Source organism: Suricata suricatta, chromosome 5 (assembly GCF_006229205.1).
Source record: "Suricata suricatta isolate VVHF042 chromosome 5, meerkat_22Aug2017_6uvM2_HiC, whole genome shotgun sequence".
NCBI classification, from domain to species: Eukaryota; Metazoa; Chordata; class Mammalia; order Carnivora; family Herpestidae; genus Suricata; species Suricata suricatta.
In genome coordinates this window covers 1,996,092-2,002,517 of record NC_043704.1, presented here as the reverse complement: position 1 = coordinate 2,002,517, position 6,426 = coordinate 1,996,092, and positions in this window count along the sequence as shown.

The window sequence follows — 6,426 nt, the reverse complement described above, 5'->3', positions numbered from 1 at the left end:
CCCTTTTTTGTGATTAAATTTTTAGTAGGGATTTTAATGATTAAACACTAGTCTTGTTAAGGTTTAGTTTCTGTGGAAACTGAGTTTTCGTACTTTGTGTGGGACTGAGCGGATGACTTGGGATGAATTAACGGCGGTTCTGAGCCGGCAGCCGAGGCAGGTTTGGGTGAGGGCTCCCCCCATCCCCTCGGGGCTCCCCCCATGCCCTCCGGGCTCCGGTTCTCCTGCCCACGTTCGGTCAGCGCGGGGGTTACTGGGTAACTTCCACTGTATCTGCATATGGAAAACGTTTACTTTGTGTTTCTTAAATGTTGATTTTGAGAGACCCAGCCTGAGCACTGAGGGAGGGCAGAGAGAGGGAGAGTCCCAAGCAGCCCCCTGGCTGCCTGCGCAGAGGCTGACACGGGCCTTGATCTCACGAAGCATGATTTCATGACCCGAGCCTAAATCAGTCTGATGCTTAACTGAACACCAAGGCTTTGTATTTCTTAACAGATTCGAATCCTTTTTTCAAAAAAAGAAAAAAACAAGAATCTCCCCCACCGCCTCTTCCTGTGAAAGTTTCTATTAAAAACATACCTAAAACTCCAACCGAAAGTGCCTTTGGGTGTTGCCGCTGAGCTGAGGCCCGAGCCGGCTGCGTGGCCGGGAAGCCTGAGCCGGGGCAGGGGCGCAGGGGCGCGGGGGCGCGGGGTGCGCGTGGGCAGGGAGGAGCCGCCTCTGCGTCCTGCGCTGTAAGGGGTCAGGCCCCGTGCGGGCGGCGTCCTGTGTCTTCGGGCTGGAGCCAGAGGGGAGGTGGGGGTGGAGGTGAAGTAAGTCCACCCCCCTAACTCAGCGCCGATGGCCCTGGGTTATGCTTGCTGTTTGACGCCGTGGGCCTAACAGATGCGGTTCAGAGCCTCTGGCGTTGGCGGCTGGGGGCAGCTGTGCCTGGTAATTGGTGACAGCTCGCTTTTTTGCTGTTAGAGTTTATCTGAGGAAGAGCAGTGGAGGGGCGGGGGCGGAGCGTCTCAGGCAGAGCCTCGGGCGGGACTGGAGCCCCCAGACCCAGGTCATGACCTGAGCCAGAGTCGACGCTTTATCGACGGAGCCCCCGACGCCCTGAGCCTTCACTTCTGTTGGACGAGCTCGTCCTGGAGAAGCGGCGGCGTCCAGTCAGCGCTTGCTTAGGCCTTCTCACCTTTCCGTCCTCGATGCTTGTAAAAAGGGGACGCACTCCAGGTGATTTCTAAATATTGGGGAAAGTCTCGATTTACTGCACAAACAACAGTATGCAAGTTCAGCCTTGGGCCCGGGTGGCGCCCTGCTGTCGCTGGGCGCGGGGCCGGCCCTGGTGAGCCTTCCGCCCAGTGCTTCCCGCACGTGGGCTCTGCCCGAAGAAGCCTACCCCCTGGGCAGCCTCGGCCGCGGGTTTGCCAAGTGGGGCTGTTACAATGCTGCTGTCAACTTTTACCATCATTTCATGAAAGAGTGTTTTAGCTTTTTATTATGGAAATGTTTTTAATGTTTTTGTTCATTTTTGTAGTTTATTTTTAAGACAGAGACAACGTGAGCGGGGGAGGGGCAGAGAGAGAGGGAGACACAGAATCCAAAGCGGCTCCAGGCTCCCAGCTGTCAGCACAGAGCCTGATGGCGGGGCCCAAACCCATGAACCGTGAGATCGTGACCTGAGCCAAAAGTCGAACCGACTGAGCCCCACAGCCGCCCCTGTTATGGACATTTTTAAACATGCAGTGGGGCGCGGGGGGGGGCTCAGTCAGTTGAGCGTCCGACTTTAGCTCGGGTCATGATCTTGCGGTTCGTGGTTTTAGTCCCCGCAGTGGGCTCTGGGCTGACAGCTCAGAGCCTGGAGCTGCTTCGGATTCTGTGTCTCCCTCTCTGCCCCTCCCCCGCTCATGCTCTTGCTGTCTCTCAAAAATAAATAAATGTTTAGAGAAAAAATGTTAAATACCGAGAAGCCGAGACTGTCACAAGGCCCCAGATGCTTCTAAGCGTGTGTCCCTGACAGGCGGACTTGGCCGCACCCGTCTCAGGAAAGGACTGATAAGCTCACGCTGACAGGTCCCCCGGGGCCTGTGTCTCCCGTTGGCTCGGGGTCGGGGACTGGCAGCCGCAGGCCCGGCCAGCACCGTGCAGTGTGCGGGCACACCGGAGTGGGGCCCGGGGTTGGGGACCCGCTCCGGGCAGGAGGCAGAGTGGCCCGGCCGGCCCGCCGGGAGTGGTCGGCGGTCCCTGCGACAAGGAGCGCTGGACGGGCCGTGGGTCAGGTGTGACCAGGCTGCTCTTGCCTCGGCCCCACGCTGGTTCCATCCCCCAGGCAGGGAGCAAGGTGGCGCCTTCCGTTGACAGAAGGACACCGCTTCCCCCAGAGCACCCAGGTGCCTGACGCCCGTTGGCCTGATCGGGTGGGACGTCTTTTCCTTTTCTTTTTCGTGTCTCCTGGGGATGGGCCGTGTGACGTGTACGGCGCAGTACACAGGGGGCAAGGGCCTCCGCCCCTGGTCCCCACGGCCTCCCGCTCTTCCTGGAGGACACCGCGCCCGGCGTCCGTGGTGGTTTTGTTGTTAGGATCTCCGTCAGCTTGGGTCAACGTTTCTGTTCTGCCAGGTTTTGAATATTTTATAAACAATTTTTTTCCTAATATTTATTTTTGAGAAAGAGGGAGAGAGACAGAGCCCGAGCAGGGGAGGGGCAGAAAGAGGAGACACAGAATCCGAAGCAGCTCCAGGCTCTGAGCTGTCAGCACGGAGCCCAACGTGGGGCCCGAACCCACGAACCGTGAGATCGTGACCTGAGCCGAGGTCGGTGCTCCGTGGGCGGAATCTTCCTGTGTACCTTGTCCTGCCCCGCTCAGCTCGTGTGCAGCGCTGCGTGTGTTCTGGACGCAGCTGACTTGCAGTTTGCAACTTGAGGTCTGTCATCGGGGCGAGAAAGGAAGAGGGAAGTGCCGCCCACTTTACTGCCTGGGAGAAGGTGGCAGTAGGGCACGTCCAGGCACAGGGGCCTCTGTGGATGCGCCAGGTGCTGCAGGCCTACCCCAACCTTTCACTGACTCCAGCATGAACTTGGGTTTTTGGGCCCAAAGACCCTGTAACAGCACCTCCGTCCATGGCGTGACCTTGGCACAGCCCCTCCCCCCGCGGGACACCCGGTGTCCAGGACAGCGCCTTCTGCCGGGCTGGCGAGGGGAGGAACGAGAGAGGTCCCGAGGTCACACCTTTGAAACAGATCCGAGCTGTGTGCCGGGGACGTGCCCGCAGGTCAGGGTCAGCCTGTCACCCGCCGATCAGACCCCTCCCCACTTCCCGGAGGCATGGCGAGCTCCCGGCGGGCTACTTCCCCGTGGAAACGAGATGCTGGGTTTTAAGGAATGTCATCCCTGCTCCCCATGTCCCTCTGTGTTCCCGCCCGGCCCACTGGGTGGGAGCCCGTGGTGGCCTCACACACACACACACACACACACACACACACGTGTCCTGTGTCACGTGGCACCAGACCCCTGTCCAGGGAGGCAGCCGTGCCAGAGACCGAGGGAGAGCAAAGCCGGCCGTCTCAAGCCGCTGGACCGAGAACAGAGTCTCCACGCGCATCAGATCCCTCAGGGCACATCGGGGCTGCGTTGCCTCCTGCTCAAAGTTCAGACACTGGAGCTCAAGGTCTCTTCCTCCACTACATCTTCTGTAATGGCCGCTTTTCAACCTCGGCGTCCTGGGGTCCGGCGGGGGGCCCTCCCCTGCAGCCTGTCCTAGGAGCAGCAGGCCGGGCCTGAAATAGAGCCGCTGTGAGTCCACGTGGCCCGTCAGGGGAGACCGCTGCCCGGGACCCATCGCCCAGGGCCCGGCCCTCGTGGCCACTTCCAACAGGCCGGCTGCCCCTGGGCCATGCAAGGTGGCTCTTAGGGAGGGGACCCCTCATCCATCCCCTTGGGAGTTAATGTTAGAAAGAGCACATAGATGGGGCGCCTGGGGGGCTCAGTCGGGTGAGCGTCCGACTTCGGCTCAGGTCATGATCTCACAGTTCGCGGGTTCGAGCCCCGCGTCGGGCTCTGTGCTGACAGCTCGAAGCCTGGAACCTGCTTCCAATTCTGTGTCTCCCTCTCTGCCCCTCCCCCTCTCAGTCTCTGTCTTTCTCTCAAAATAAAATAAAGACATAAAAAATAAAATAAGAAAAAGAGCACATAGAGCTGTCATCGCCAGAACGGGGCCCACCCGGGACAGGCTGCATTCTTTTGCTCAGAAAGTGCCAGGCACGCCAGGTGCCCTGGGCTCGCTCACAGCGGACCTTCCTTGGGAGCACATGGGACTCCACAGCCCCACCCCCACCTGGGGGACAAATATTCAGGCACCTGTTTCAAGTCCCACGTCTTTTTTTTTTAACAAGTCGAATCACGTGAAATTGGCACTGTTTATAGGTAAAATAAGATCAAACATCAGCAATTTCACGTGGTCCAACCTGACACTTCCCAAGGTTGGGCTGACTGCGGCGCGTGGGGGCAGGGGTGAGCCCCAGGTTCACTGGGGAAAGCAGAGGTGCCGGTCGAGTCCGGGGTCCACACCCAGGCTCTGCTCGCCCCTAGAGGCCGAGGTTGGGCAAGTCACTGACTTCTCTGCGCCTCACTTTTCTCCTCCGTAAGGTGACAATGAAGCTGTGAGGATTCCATTTGTTGATTTAGGCAAAGTTCTTGAACAGTGCCCGGCATGTGCGTTGTAAATGCCCTCTGGCACTGAGTGAGTCGTCATTAGGAGAAAGGGTGGCAGTAACTGAAGGTGGAACGTGGGTGAGTGGAGAGGAAGTTTGTGGGTAACTAGGAGCCTGACCAGGCCTGTTTTACAAAGCGAAGAGCTGACGGGTAGTGTAGAAACAGTGTAAAACTCACGCGCTGAACTGACAGAACATTGTTGAAAGAAGTAAGATTGACCCAGATAAATAGGCATCCCATGTTCACGGACCAGAAGGCTTACTTCCCACAGCAAAAGGAATAAGAGAGTCAGTTCGGTCAAGGAAGCACAAGACTTGCATACTGAAAATTACAAAGCATCACTGAAAGAAATTAAAAAAGACCCGGACGGAATGTCACACTCCCCCGTGGCACCTGCAGATCCCCTGTAACTTTCCCCTGCCACAGCCCTGACGGCCCTTTTGGCAGAAATAGGAAAGCTGATCCTAAAATTCATACAGAATTTTAAAGGACCTTAACTGTTAGCCAAGAAAATCTTAAAGAACGAAGTTGGAAGTAGAGCTGGAAGAAGCTGTACTTCTTGATTTCAAAACAGTACAAGTTACAGTTGTAAAAAGGGTGTGGTCTGGCACCGGAGGGGCATCGAGGTTGATGGGACAGAACTGAGGGTCCAGAAAGAAGCCCTTCTCGCTTCTGGTCAGTTGATTTTGATAAGGGCACCGAGGCTAGTGAGGAGGGAAAGAATAGTCTTTCCAACAATGGTGTTGGGACCACTGTATCTACATGCGAAAGAAGGAAGTTGGGTTCTTAGCTCACACCATATACCAAGTATTCACTCAAAATGGATCAGAAACCTAAATATAAGAATTACAGGCCTGGGGGCCCTAGGTGGCTCGGTCAGTCGAGGGTCCAACTCTTGGTTCCAGTCCGTCTCGTGATCTCATGGTTTGTGAGTTCAAGCCCCTTGGTGGGCTCTGCTGGCAGCACGGACCCTGCTTGGGGTCCTTTCTCTCCTTCTCTCTCTGCCCCTCCCCTTCTCTCTTTTTCTCTCTTCTCCCTCAAAATAGACAAACTTTAAAAAAAAATGGCTGATTTCTGAGTGGCTCATCAGTTGAGCGTCTGACTTTGACTCAGATCACGAGCTCACGGTTCATGCGTTTGAGCCTCACATTGGGATTCTCTCTCTTCCTTCTTGCTCTGCCCCTACCCTGCTTGTGCACACATGCACTCTCTCAAAATAAATGAACTTTAAAATGAATAAATGAATGAATAAATGGCTGATTTCTAAAAAATAAAATCATGAAACTCTGAAGACAACTTAGGGAAGATCTTAATGACTTGAATTTGACTGCGGGGTCTCACATATGACACCAAAAAAGCACGAACAGCAAAAGAAAAAACACATATGTATAAATTTGCAGTTTATTAAAACTGATGAATCGATGCACTTTTGTGCATCAAAACACTATCAAGAAAGTGAAAAGACACCCCATTGAATGGGAGAAAATATTTGCAGACCCTGACAAGGGCCCAGAATATGTAAAGAACTCTTAACAACAAAAGACAGAAAACCCAGATTAAACGTGGGCAAAGATCCAAATAGACATTTCTCCAAGGAAGATGTACAAATGGCCAATAAGGACTGCTTTCTATGGTGATAAGAATGATCTAGAATTGACTGGTGATGGCTGCACAGCTCTGTGAAGGCACCAGAAGGCAACAAACTGTACATTTTAAATGGATGAGGA